The 12,633-nt window shown below is 45.7% G+C and overlaps 1 protein-coding gene across 2 annotated transcripts in view; it reads left to right on the plus strand.

Annotated features, from left to right (window-relative positions):
- The first annotated feature begins 3,824 nt into the window (after positions 1–3,824).
- The window catches only part of AZIN1 (antizyme inhibitor 1), a 62,234-nt gene continuing 53,425 nt past the window's right edge, over positions 3,825–12,633 (plus strand). Inside the window, exons 1-2 of one of the 2 annotated variants that reach the window (XM_045004059.1) lie at positions 3,825–4,131; positions 11,198–11,335. The gene's annotated coding sequence lies outside the window, so the exon portion shown is untranslated. The remainder of the gene's footprint in view (positions 4,132–11,197; positions 11,336–12,633) is intronic. The other variant, XM_045004060.1, reaches the window with a different exon arrangement.

The raw sequence follows: 12,633 nt of genomic DNA on the forward strand, positions 1-12,633 counted from the left end.
GTGACAATCAGACTTGATGCTTCCTTTCCCCCCTGCTCCTGTTGCGAAGTAGAGGTGAATAGGATGCTCTAGTAATATGTTGCTTCTTCCATTTTCAGGGCCTTTGCTGAAATGATTGGAGGTTGGGAAGATACCATGGTAAGTTGTTTCCTTATCCTTGGTCCCTTTATGGGGCTTCCGTGGGCAGATGCAGTGCTCAGTTGTTTCCTTCTCCTTGGCCCCCTGGATGGCTGGGGGTTGGAGTGGGCAAACATGTAGAAGATAATAAGGTGATAAATAACCGTCAGCATAGATTTGTCAAGAACAAATCGTGTCAAACCAACCAGATAGCTTTCTTTGACTGTCAACAAGCTTTGTTGATAGGGGGGAAGCAGTAGATGTGGTATATCTTGACTTTAGTAAGGCTTTTGATATTGTCTTGCATGACCTTCTCCATCATTGGGGATTTTTAAGAGCAGGCTGGACAAACACCTGTCAGGGATAGTCTAGAGAATACTTAGTCCTGCCTTGAGTGCAAGGGAGTGGACTAGATGATTTCTCGAGGTCCCTTCCAGTTCTATGATATCCTAGTGAGTTGTTTCCTCCTTTGCCCCCTCACAGGGTGAGTGTGTCGATAGCCAGCCTGTCCTCCCCCGCCCCCTGGGGTACCCTGCTGGTCCAGAGGGTGAGCCCGGGAGTTGCTGAGGCGCTGTGAGGCCCCAAGTAGATCTTGGCTACGGCCCTATTTTCCTCTACCCCACCCCTGTCACACTGTGGTCCTCAGCCTCCTCCACACCTCTGAGGTCTGAGCCGCAACGGGGCTGGGACCTCCCCCTCCTGCCTGAGGCCCCGGTTCACGTTACTGCAGCCCCTCAGGGAACGGAGCAAGTCCCTCTCAGCTGCTGGTGGGGGAGGCTGCCCGGCAAGGATTTCCCTAGACACCTCCCCCCCCGAATTTTCCCAACACTTGCCCCAGTTACATGCAGTGTTGCCAATTTAATCACTGGTTGGAAATCTGAATTGAAATTGAAACATTAATACACACTTTAAAAGCATATGCAGTATATGAGAAAATACTTGTACCTGAGAAAGCATAATGGGTTTGAAAAGTATGAACAAAGACTAGCTTCCTCATACAGCTGTTATTTATGACAATGTCGACACATCTCTTTTGGCTATATTGGCCTACCTAATAATTTCAAATTATTATTTATAAGCAAGGTCTGAATGAGCTCTCCCCTGGCAGCTAGTGATGAGCCAGTGGTGGGTGGAAAGGCTTCAGGACTAGACTGTATTTATATGAACACGCCTGCTCTGCCTAGGTATCCAGCAGACAGAGCCATGCTGCCCAACTGATCAATTTTGGCTGGGGTTGGGTTACAAATCACTTAAGTATTAAATGTGGGAGTCATGAAATGTTGTTATCCTTATTGTATGAGTAAAGGGCAGCAGAACTGTACTTAGCCTGACTGAATGAGGGGGTGTCCCTCAGTGCTTAATTTGTGCTAGGGCTTGCCAGGGCAGAGCCCCAGCACCCCTCGGCTTGGCAGTTCATAGTTCTGGGACCTCTGGACTTGTCACATCAATTATAAAAGTAACAAACTTGCTTGAGCCCCAGCACCTCTTTCATTACAAATTAAGCACTGGTCAGTCATCCTCAACTGAACTGCACTTGCTAAGCAGGAGAGTATCCTAGTTCAGAGAGAGGGTGGGGTACAGGTGTTTTGCTTGGTGGTATGGGCTCTGCCTAAGAGTCACAGGCACTATTTGACCTGTCCCTCTCTTCTGTTTAGAGCAAGAGCTGATTAGGCTCCATAGAGAGTCTTTTGGTTTGTTAAGTGACCACTAGAGCTGAAATTACTGATAATCAGGTCTAAGTGCTTAGACCTGCTGTGGGACAGTGTTTCTGTGGAAGAGACAGCCCAGCCTGCACGAGCAGTGAGGTTCCCCTAATGAGAGCTGAAATCACTGAGAGCTGGATGGAACTGTGAGAGACTGACTTGCAGAGGTCACGGTGGCAGGTGGCAGCAGAAGGTGACAGTGCAAGGACATTGGGGACAGAGCAGTAGAGTGAACGGTGGCACGACAAACAGCAGCAGCCAGAGCATTGGACTATGTTTTAGTGACTTCACTCCAGAATGCTAGATTTGTGACTGGGAAACTTATATAAATATACATTTCTTAGTAGGCCAAGATTTTTAAAATGCATTATGTGCCAAGGTCATTATCTCACATCATTGCTATCTCAAGAGGTCATTATCTTGGGGAGTTTTTGTACTAAACTTTTTTATTATAATTATTTTTTATGTAAGAACGGCCATATTGGGTCAGACCAATGGTCCATCTATCCCAGTATCCTGTCCTCCGACAGTGACTATTCCAGGTGCTTCAGAGAGAACAGGGAATCATTGAGTGATCCATCCCTAAAGGACTGAAGTCTTGGAAACAAATAGAAGATACACTGGGATTGAAGTTCAAACCTGGGAAAACCTGCCGGGTTTCTCATGAGCGATTCTTGGCTCTTTTCTTAAAATTAATGCAATCATTATTACTGGCTTTGGAAAGTATCCACCAAGATAGGACAGATCTAAGTAATGAGACTTGTGGACTACTTTTTTTATTAAGTTCAGAGAAGACTATCACCATTCTCTGTCTTGTAAGTCTATTTTTGAAACCACTTGGGTAATTAAACGATGTCATCCAGGCATCTGCTACAACAGTAGTAGATCTTTGTCCAGCAATAGAAGCTACCCTTGGATCAATCAGAGATATCCATTGAACATGTACTAGAAGAAGCAAATATTTCACTCCAGAAGTAAACTAATGAAGGTCCTTAGTGGAACAGGACAAGAAGCGTCTGTTAAGCCAGCTGAAAAAGTACACAGACTTCATTCTTACAAATCTACAATAGCTATTTCTGGATTCTATTCAACCTCTACCTAGCTTTTACAGATGGGTGGAGTGAGGCACTATCAGCCACGGGGCTGCTATGTGATCAGGACAGAATAGAATATTTTGAACACAGAGTGGAATATCATACGACAAACAAATGAAGATTTAACTTCAACTTCTTTATCATCACTAGTGGTTCAACCTAATTTTTGTGCTATTTTTCCTGGGATGAAAGAAGTAGAAATTAATCTCTAGCTGCTCCTAGTCACAACAGTTCTTTTTCCTCATTGAATAGAATTTTGTCTTCTGAAAGAAGTTGCCTTCTGCCTGATCATGAGCATATCATGAAGGACTGGAAGTAACGGACACACAAGAAGACACCAAAGAGTTGTGCAAAATTACAAGAAGAAACCAAGATGGATGTAGATGTCATGCTTTATAGCCGACTTGAGTATCCAACTTTAATTTTTGTGATGATTTTAAAACACGAATTAAATCTAATACAATGGTTGTGAAACATTTTTCAGTTTTTACTATGATGCCCTACAGCCCACCTTCACCCTCATGGTCTCAACCCTCCTCGGTCCTCCCCCTCCCCCCATTTCAATCCCTGGGGGAAACTGCTGCCCGGGCTGCAGGGGCCAGGCCCAGCGGCAGCTCCAGTGGCTCCGGGGCTGGGTTACGTCAAGTTTCCCACCCGTTGGCTGGGCGCTCGCCGGGCAAAGGGAAGCCCAGCCAGCAGCTGCGGGACAAAGTGCAGGGGCCGGCTCGCCACCGCGCTCTCGCTCCCTGCCGGCGCATGCGCCCCAGGCCCGCCCAGAGCGCTGTGCCCTGGGGAGCGGAGGCCGGAGGCGGCGGGTTACCGGCTTGGCCCGCTGCAGGCGCCGCCCTCTCCCCCATGCTTGTGACGCGTGGCGCCGCCTCCCCGCTCCTCCTATAAGTGTCGGGCTGCGGCGCCCTCTCCTCTTCTTTCCTGCCTGCTCGGCGTTGTTGCGCGTGTCCCTACCCGGCTGCCCGCCGCCACCGCGCTCTGTCCGGCTCGCTCCCCTCGCGCTCCCGGCCTGCCCGTCTCTCCGCGCCCGTGCCCCGCCGTCCCAGCGCTGCCCTGCGCTCCCCCCGCCGGCCGCCCCCGCAGCCTATGGCCCTGGAGGGCGCCGCTGCCGCCGCCTGTATTTCTGCTGTAGGTTCCCACATCCCTCTTTAAAAATTCCGCCTAAAAAGCGAAGACGATTTACCAAATCTTTCGGGCCGTTGTCCCACGTGAGTACCCGGGCTGGGGGCAGGGCGGAGGGAGACCCCCACCCCCGGGGACACTGGGCGTGGGGGGTGGGCAGGCCGACCCCCTGCCCTCCGGCACTGCGCATTGCCGCGTAGGGGCCGGTGAGGGGGGCGGGGGGATAGCCCCAAAGGCTGGTACATCCCTTTTCAGCATAGCCACTGGGGTGTGTGTGTGGAAAGCGAGACCCCAAACCCCCGGGGGCTGGGGCGAGCAGAAGCCCCCACGCCTCCAACGTTGGCAGCTACGAAGCAGATGCCCTCCCAAGCCTGGACTTGTGGAGGGGGGGCGGCTGGGACGGGCCCAGCGGGCTTTTGGTCCCAGACCTCCCGGCTGGTGGAGGACACGTTCCTAGGGCGTCGCAGGCTCCAGCCCCCCAGAAACAGCGGAGGATATTTGTCCCCTTCCCCGCATGAGGAGGGGCGGGGGATCCAAGCACCGCTTCTGTCCTCAGGCGGGATCCGCGGACCTCCGGCCACCTCCGCCCCGAGCAGCGTCTGTGGGAGGCGTGTGTGAGCTGCAGGTCCCTGGCAGCAGTGACGGGCTGGGGGAGCCGTGGGCAGCACCCCCTTCCCAGCAGCGGTAGCCAGGAAGAAGGGGATGAGTCAGATTTGCCCCCTTCCCCCGGTGCGCATTGCTGTGGGTCTCTGCCGCTGAATGCGGGGCTGGCGCGTCCTCACTGAGCGGGGCAGGAGTGAGGTGCTGTTGCACATTTAGCAAGGGAATGTGCGTGTGTGGAGGGTGCTCAGCAGCTGCTTCTTGAACATGGCGGACACCCGGCCGTGTGTGTGTGAGAGAGAGCGAGAGAGAGCGCGGGGATCTAGGGGCTGCTGTGCGGTGGCTGATGTATCTGTTCGGGGGCGGGGGGGAGGGAAGAGGAGACTAGCCACAGACCCAAATGTGACTATGTAAGGGGGGCGCAGCAGCTGCTCTAACATGGCGGATTCCTGTGGAGGGGGTTGGGTGGCTGTGTGTGATGTCTCAATCTGAAGTGGGTCAGTTAGCAGTAATAGCAGACTCCTCCTCCAGCTGCTTCTGCGTTCCTCGATGCCCTTTTTTTGGGAATGGGGGAGGAGAGGGGAGTCTCTCGACCTGGCTACTTAAGAACAGTGAAAAGACACCCCCCCCCCCAATCTCCCCCAGGAATAGTCCTTGTAGCAGGAGCTGTTTCATCATCACTTCCCCTTGTCAGAGCTGCCCTGACTCAGTAGTGTTGTTTCCTTCCCATGTGGGTTTTCACTGATTCTCTTTCTCTCTAGTAAACTGACACTCGGAATGCCATTTTGGGGGGCCTAGGGAAATAGGTTTGTAACTAGATGTTTTGATCCGTAAAGAAGGCCTGACTAGACAGGAGAGGGGAGGGCAAGGGAGCAGAAGAGGGTGTTTGTAGCATGGCAAAGACTCTCCTCTCGCTTCTCAGAGGCCATGTTGTATGTCTGTGTAACTGTGACTATCCATCCGGGTTCTGTTGTGGTGTCACATCTCTTTTCCTATCCCCACCACTTGAGCCATATTGTGGGTGCTGGCAGTTGGTAACCCCCAATGAGATCTTTATGCTCTGCCTTTGTTAATGGGGTTTGTGACAGGGGCATGTGTGAAGCTCGTGTGGCAGCAGTGGGAGGAGTAGGGGTTGAGGATATTGCACAAGTGGCCTACTCTAGCCCTCTTCTGGGGGTCTTAATGTCTTGGGCACATTGACTTAATGCTGATATGCCAGTGGGTAAAGAATGCTCTTCTGTACCCTCTCTATCCTGATTAGCAGTCATGCTCAACTTCAGACACAATCTCTCCTTCCCTTGTTGCCCCACACACACTCACTCACTCCCCTCCCCCAGTCTGCCAGGCTAACAGTAACCGGGTTGCTGCTGTCCACCAGTTTTTTTTTGGAAGTGTCTCGGTTAAGCCCATTTTCGCTGTTTTGGCTGCCTTGGGAGTCCTTTTGGTCTGATTGGTTATGTCCTTCTCAGTCACAGTGGTGGCCTGTGGAAAGTGTATGAAGGAGGATTGAGTCACTGCTCAGCGGCTGTTAGAATGTGTTCAAAGGGGGTCTGGCTGTCAGTGTATTCTCAGAGTGGTGTCAGCTGGGTGTGTTTGTCATGGTCCCATCACCTACTTCATTGGAAGGGGGTGCTAGGAGAGCGAAGAGCCAGATACATGGTTGTGAAGTGGGGGGTGAGCGTGCAAAGGGGAGATGGTGAGGGAACTGTAGGGCTTTTTATACACACATGTAGAGGCAACATGGTGGGGACTGTATTATGTTTGCAAGTGTGCACACGTGTATGAGGTGACTGGGTTTGGAAGATTCACGTTCTCACTGTTAGCACGCTGCCATCCATATAAAATATACTGTAAGCTTGGTTGACTCGGTAGTCAGAACAAATGTGGACCTGCAATAAGGGTGGATCCAAATTGTGGGTATCAGAGGAAAGCAAGTCTAAACCTCTTTCAATCCTTTTTGGTTTGTATCTTCTGCTGTGCAACATCCTGCACAATCAAGAAGTGACAGTACACAGGAGCAAAAGTCGTGTTACAGCGATTTCCCACTTGCTGCAATTCAGACCCTGTCTACAGCAGTCTCTGGTGGCTCAGCATAGCTTGTTTGGGTAGCCCCAGTGGAATACAGCTCCATTGTGTCAGTAGCTGTGGGAAGTGGCTGTATAATAATTTATGAAAAGAATTAGCTCTGGCTTTCCTTTCTCTGGGCCCCTACTCAGGGCTCTGAGTTGTTCTTTTACACTCCATGCTTATATGTGAGTGAGCTGAAGTGTTGCCCCAATTCTTCTCCCCTCCCCTCCCCCGAGTTTGTGAGGGTTGCCAGCTCTAGAGATAAATGCACTTGCTTGCTGTTCTTCCCTTGGTGAATGTGAAAGACAACAGCATTTCAGCCGGTTTTTGTCATGAATAATGGTGGTGGAAGGGGAGGAGGGGTTTGTTCCAGTCTGGACTGGTCCAGTCTGGTTCTTTCCTTCCTGTCACCATGCGAACAATGCTGCTGCCGTAGTCGCGGCTGCTTGCGACATTGCATCCCCCCACCCCATGTGTCTCAGACTGCAGTGAGTGCAAGAGTGGACGCCCCCTCCCTGCTCTGCCTCATATACACAGAACAGCAATTCTCCCCAAAGCAGCTCCAGCAGGCGCGCTCTTCTGCTCGCCTTCTCTCTCTTTCTCAGCGGGGTGTCAGACAGGCAGCACTGAACTCCAAGCCTGTGGGGAGGAGGGGATTGTGGCTGCTTCTGAGGCTAGGACAGGATTTGGTAGTAAGATAGTAATGTAAATGTTTCTGAGGGAGGGGGATCTTTCTGTATTAGAGAAACTGAGCTACAATGAGCTGTACCTCCCCCAGCCTACTCTGTAAAATTAAAAGGGGACTGCATACTTTAGCTAGTTTTGAGTCTCAAATATTTTCCTTAGTGGGCTTGATGCTGATGTGAATATTCTGTATAATAAATTGCACCATTCTTACCATAGAGGGGGATTAGGAGTGTCACTTTCTTGGGGGGGGGGAGAGAGAATTAGGGACAATACATTATTTAACTATTTATGTAAATAAATGAGCTAATTTACATAAACCATAAGCTTCAGTTTAAAAGTATTTGTAGATTTAGTGCTGGTGAAAGGGGTCAGATGGATAACTCTGGCAACAGAAGCCGTCGGTGATCTGCAGGGCAGCAAGGAAGGCAAGCTTCCCATACACTGTCCTACCAGCATGCCTCAACACTGATCTTGAAGGGACCTAGGGACAACAGAGATAGGTCTGTTTCCATGACCCATGCACTTCGTGCTGCCTCTAAGTGTACCAACTAGTGCTGTGAGTCGTATGATTCTGCATTGTAGGGGTTTGGGTCCTGGATATTTTAGTTCAGTGCCTTTAGTTTTTCCTGTTTGTAATGGTATGCACAACAGTTGATTTTATAAGTGTTATAAGGCAAAATACAGCTACTAGGCATTCAGTTGCAAAAAAAAATTCCTCGACTGAAAACTTTTTTCTTTTGGTAAAGAACAATTTTTTTATTGCCACCTTTTGAGACTTTCAGTTAAAATAGGGAAGAGTCAAGTACTTCAGTCTGGACATGAGGCAATTCCTTTAATTCATCTGTGCTGCCCAGATGAATTAGGGACATGTGGCAACCCTGTTTGAAAAGTTAGCATGTAGTACTTGACATTTTAGCACTGTCCTATTTTGATCTGGAAAACTGAACATTTTCATTAGTTAAATTCTTTACCTCTTAGAAGAAAATTTTTTCAAAAGTCAGACTTGATTAATGTTGTTCTATCCTTTATGGATATTTGATACAGTTAAATACTCATGCATGAGAAGTGAAATTGTACTTTCTATACATTAGTTGAGATCACTGACAAGGTGTGTGTGTGTGGGGAATCCTGAGTTTAGGACTTAAAATGCTAAAGTAAAATTCCAGTGCATTCCTCTAAAACACAATACAACAAAGTTATCGCTAGGGAAAACTGTCAGTTTTATTCTAGCTCCAAGGAAATTGGTTCTCCTGCTCCCTCTCTCCCCCTTCTTGCTGCATGTGGCAAAATTCATTTTGACTGTACTGCAGATCATATTTGCTTGTATTGTGCCCTTTTATGTACTGCAGTAAAGGTCATCTTTTCTGCTTGGAACACCTGTTTTTAAGAGACTTGTCATGCTGTAAAAGTGTTCTCAGTTTGAAAACAGCATACAGATGTTCACATTTTTGAACAGCATCCAAAAATAGTGTAGATATTTAAACATTTTGCTTTTGTGATATTAACACTTGATTTTAAAACAAATGTTTATTATGCCAATAGTTTGAGAGCTAATTTTATTGGCTTAGCTTTAAAGAATTGCGATGGAAAAATTAAAGTTAACTGAACATGAAAAGTAACTGTCAGTCAGCTAGAAGTAAGGAATCCCAATTCATTTTTAACAAGTGTAGTTCAGTTTTAATATTCATAATTGTATTAGTAAATGTTCTGTAGTTTGTATTGTAAAAGTAATGGAATTTTATTAATGAGATTCCACTACAGCACTGCTGTTATGCCTTTGCTGGGATGGAAAGAAAGATGATATGTTTGGAGTGCAAATTATGTAATGTGAACTAGCATAATTTTCCTGTGTTTGCTCACTGATCCTGGCCCCCACACACGTGTGTGTGTGTGTGTGTGTGTATAAATAAATATAAAATCAACTGCTATGGTTGAAAAGACCATTATGTGATAAAGGACCTGTAACAGAGTAGTTTAGATTGCTATCAGATAGTCATTTTTGTTAGCCCATAGGTATTCAGATTTTTCAGTTTAATGTAGATTTACTTTTATTAAATATCAGTAGTACTCTGTATTTTATACCATGGATTACCACACACTTTTTAATCTCAGCATGTTACAGGTTTCCAGATGACCAGTTTTGCTTACATTGGTTATTTCAATTATTTTAAAATGTGACAGCCACTCTTAGTTTGTACCTGTGAATAATTCAGTTTGTGTAAGCAGGGCTGGTTTAAACTCCACTGTGACCCATTACAGTACTTTTTGAAATGTCTATTGTAATTGAACTCAGGTGTTAAAATATGGGGTTTATATACCCAAGGGGCTGTCTACATAGGGACAGCTAAGACAATTAAAGGTGTGAATTTGAAGTGTATTAGTAAAACTGCATTAAATTCCTGTGTGGATGCCCTTACTCAGATGGAGGTGGCCTTAGTTTGGTTTATTTCAATTCACTTTGGAAGTGAATTAAACTAAACAGGATTAAATTCACTTTCAAGGTGAATTGAAATAAACCAAACGAAGGCCACTTTAATTAAGAATGAATGTGTTCATGCAATAGTTTAATGCAGTATAACTATGCCACTTTCACACCTTTAATTTGAATTAATTATCTTTGCTGTCCCTCTGTAGACAAGACTTTAGTTTGACTTTTGGATCCGTATTTAATAGATTTGCCCTTTAAGGGCCACTTAAATTGCCAGTTTCTTGATGCACAGTCTCTGGCCTCCCCATAGCTCAAGGTCCCCAACTTTGCCCCCCAAATACATCTCCAACCACTCTCTGTTATGGAGGTGGGTGCGGAGGAAGTGGGAGCACTCTAGGAGGGCCTAGAAGATATGTACCCACTTGGGGGTGGGGACTGATTAGAGCTGGGTAGGAATTGGGGAGATATGTTTTTGACTCTATGGGGACTTGTGGTGCATTTAATTCATCTAAGTAGAGATGCTGAATGTGGTCTTTGAGAGAGGGACTGCAGGCCCATGAACTATGGGAAGTTCTTCAAAGAGGATCTGTTTTAACAAACATGTAGTTCATCATAGGTGGGCCATCAGAACAGTGGTGCTCTTTGCACCACTTCTGACTCTGCTAATCCTCTCAAAGATGACTATTAAATTCCATGTGTACCACCTTATGACCATTACAGTCCCATACCCCCTTATGTCGCTCCATACTAAAGCTTAATTCTCCTGTGTACTTCCCACCTTCTCCCTCACCCATGGATTGTTACATTTTGTCCTTGTATCCACTGCCTGTAGTCCCAATTTCAATCATCGCACATTGCTTTGACCTCCAGTGCTTCTCAGAGCCCCTTTGGGAGGGGATTGAGGCTCTCCTGAGGAATATGGGAGATGACCATTACTGTAGTGAGACTAGGGTGACCAGATGTCCCGATTTTATAGGGATAGTACCGATATTTGGGGTTTTTTCTTTTATAGGTGCCTACTAACCTCACCCACTGTCCCGATTTTTTTCATACTTGCTATCTGGTCACCCTAAGTGAAACAGTAAGTGGAGGAGGCTCTAGGGAGGCATAAATGTCAAGAAGCCATAAGGTGGATAACATCTATTGATAGGTAAACATGCCACTGATGATCATTTGACTTCCTTATGCTCATTTGTGTGTGCACTCAGCTTTGAAAAACAGGCTCTGTAAATGGTTGTTGTAGGTTACTATAACAGGAGACAGCAGTCCATATTAAAAGTGCAGTTAAGAACAGAAGTTCCATATTTGAAGGTAAAGTGTTGTTTACTCCTAAGTTACCAATTTTATTTATCTATGTATTTTTCCTACAGGGCAAACTCTCTGATCAGGTTTATAACTATCCAGAAGGCCTAGGAGAAGTGCTTTATAGAGAGCAGTTCGACTTCAACGCCGAGCCACCTTGGGAACCTAGCTGATGATAGTAGGGTTCCATCTCCTAACTTGTCCATGTAAGTCTTCTTTTACAGCTATGTAAGCAAGGAAACAACTTGGAGAAATGTGTAGGACACATCTGTTCTCTTTAATAGATCCAGATACCTTGATAAATATTTAATTTAGTTTGTTACATTTCTCCACCTATTAAAAACTCTTATATGGAATCTTGGGCTATGAGTCAGGAAAGCACTTAAATTTGTGCTGAAGTCTCTCCCTATTCAGGAAGAATGCTTAAGCATGTGTTTAAGTCCCACTGAAGTCAGATGCTCAAATGCTTTCCTGAATCACCGCTACATGCTATGGAAATTTTTAAAATAAAATGCTATGTTTATTTCCAATCTGTTTGACAATTGTAGTTCCATTGTGCTAAGTTGGAGATCATAGCTATTGAGAATATTGAATCATAATGTTTAGCCCAGCACTGTTTTTAATGTTTTATATCTAAATAGTTAAATCTGCTATTGTAAACAGTCAATATGAATACTGCTCTAGAAGGGTGTTCCTCCCCAAAAGCCTGTCTGCATTATTGGTTAATTATCTTGCTACTTCCACAAATAGTTATAGTTCAATTAGAGTAGAATCTTGAATTCTGTGCTGGACAGACATTATGTACAAATTATAAACAGACTTAAAATTACAGTGGCAGACTGTGAAAGAAGGCAAAGACTTTGCTCTCCATTAATGAATGTCCATACCAGATCTTCCAATTCCATTACAAGTCATCAGAAGTGCATTAGTGACTAAATGTTCAGGTTTTAGTTATTGTAATTTTCTTAAAGTTGAAAAACCTAATTTCTTGGAAATCCAGAACTTATGCCAGTCATTTTTTAATCAATTTGTTGGTTTTTTCCCAATGGCGGCCTTTAACTTGCAAGATCTTGCTCTGTATTTTGCACTTGTGTAGTCCCCTTTTGTGTAATATTGTAAAACAACTGCTTAAGACATCTTTCATAAGTCTTACTGTTTGTATAAGTGTAACTCTAAAAGTTAAGATGGTTTGATATTTTATACATGGTACCTTTTATTTTATTTTTTCCTGTTTGGCTCAAAGCAATATGCTGTATTGGTTTATTTGCTAATTGCTGTATAACTCTTACATAAAACTTCAGGGTGAGATTTCCAAAAGCACCCAAGCAAGTTAAGAACACTCAAGTGCTTTTGAAATCACCCCTCAGTTAAATGATACCAAAGTGAGTGGTATTTATAATACAAATGGAATCCTATATTAGAAAACACTTTGGTAGGACAGGTTGGAGAATGACTTGGCTGATCATGAGTCGTAGCTTTGTTTTGTTGGGGTTATTTTTCTTCA

This window comes from Mauremys mutica, chromosome 2 (genome assembly GCF_020497125.1).
Source record: "Mauremys mutica isolate MM-2020 ecotype Southern chromosome 2, ASM2049712v1, whole genome shotgun sequence".
Lineage (NCBI taxonomy): Eukaryota > Metazoa > Chordata > Testudines > Geoemydidae > Mauremys > Mauremys mutica.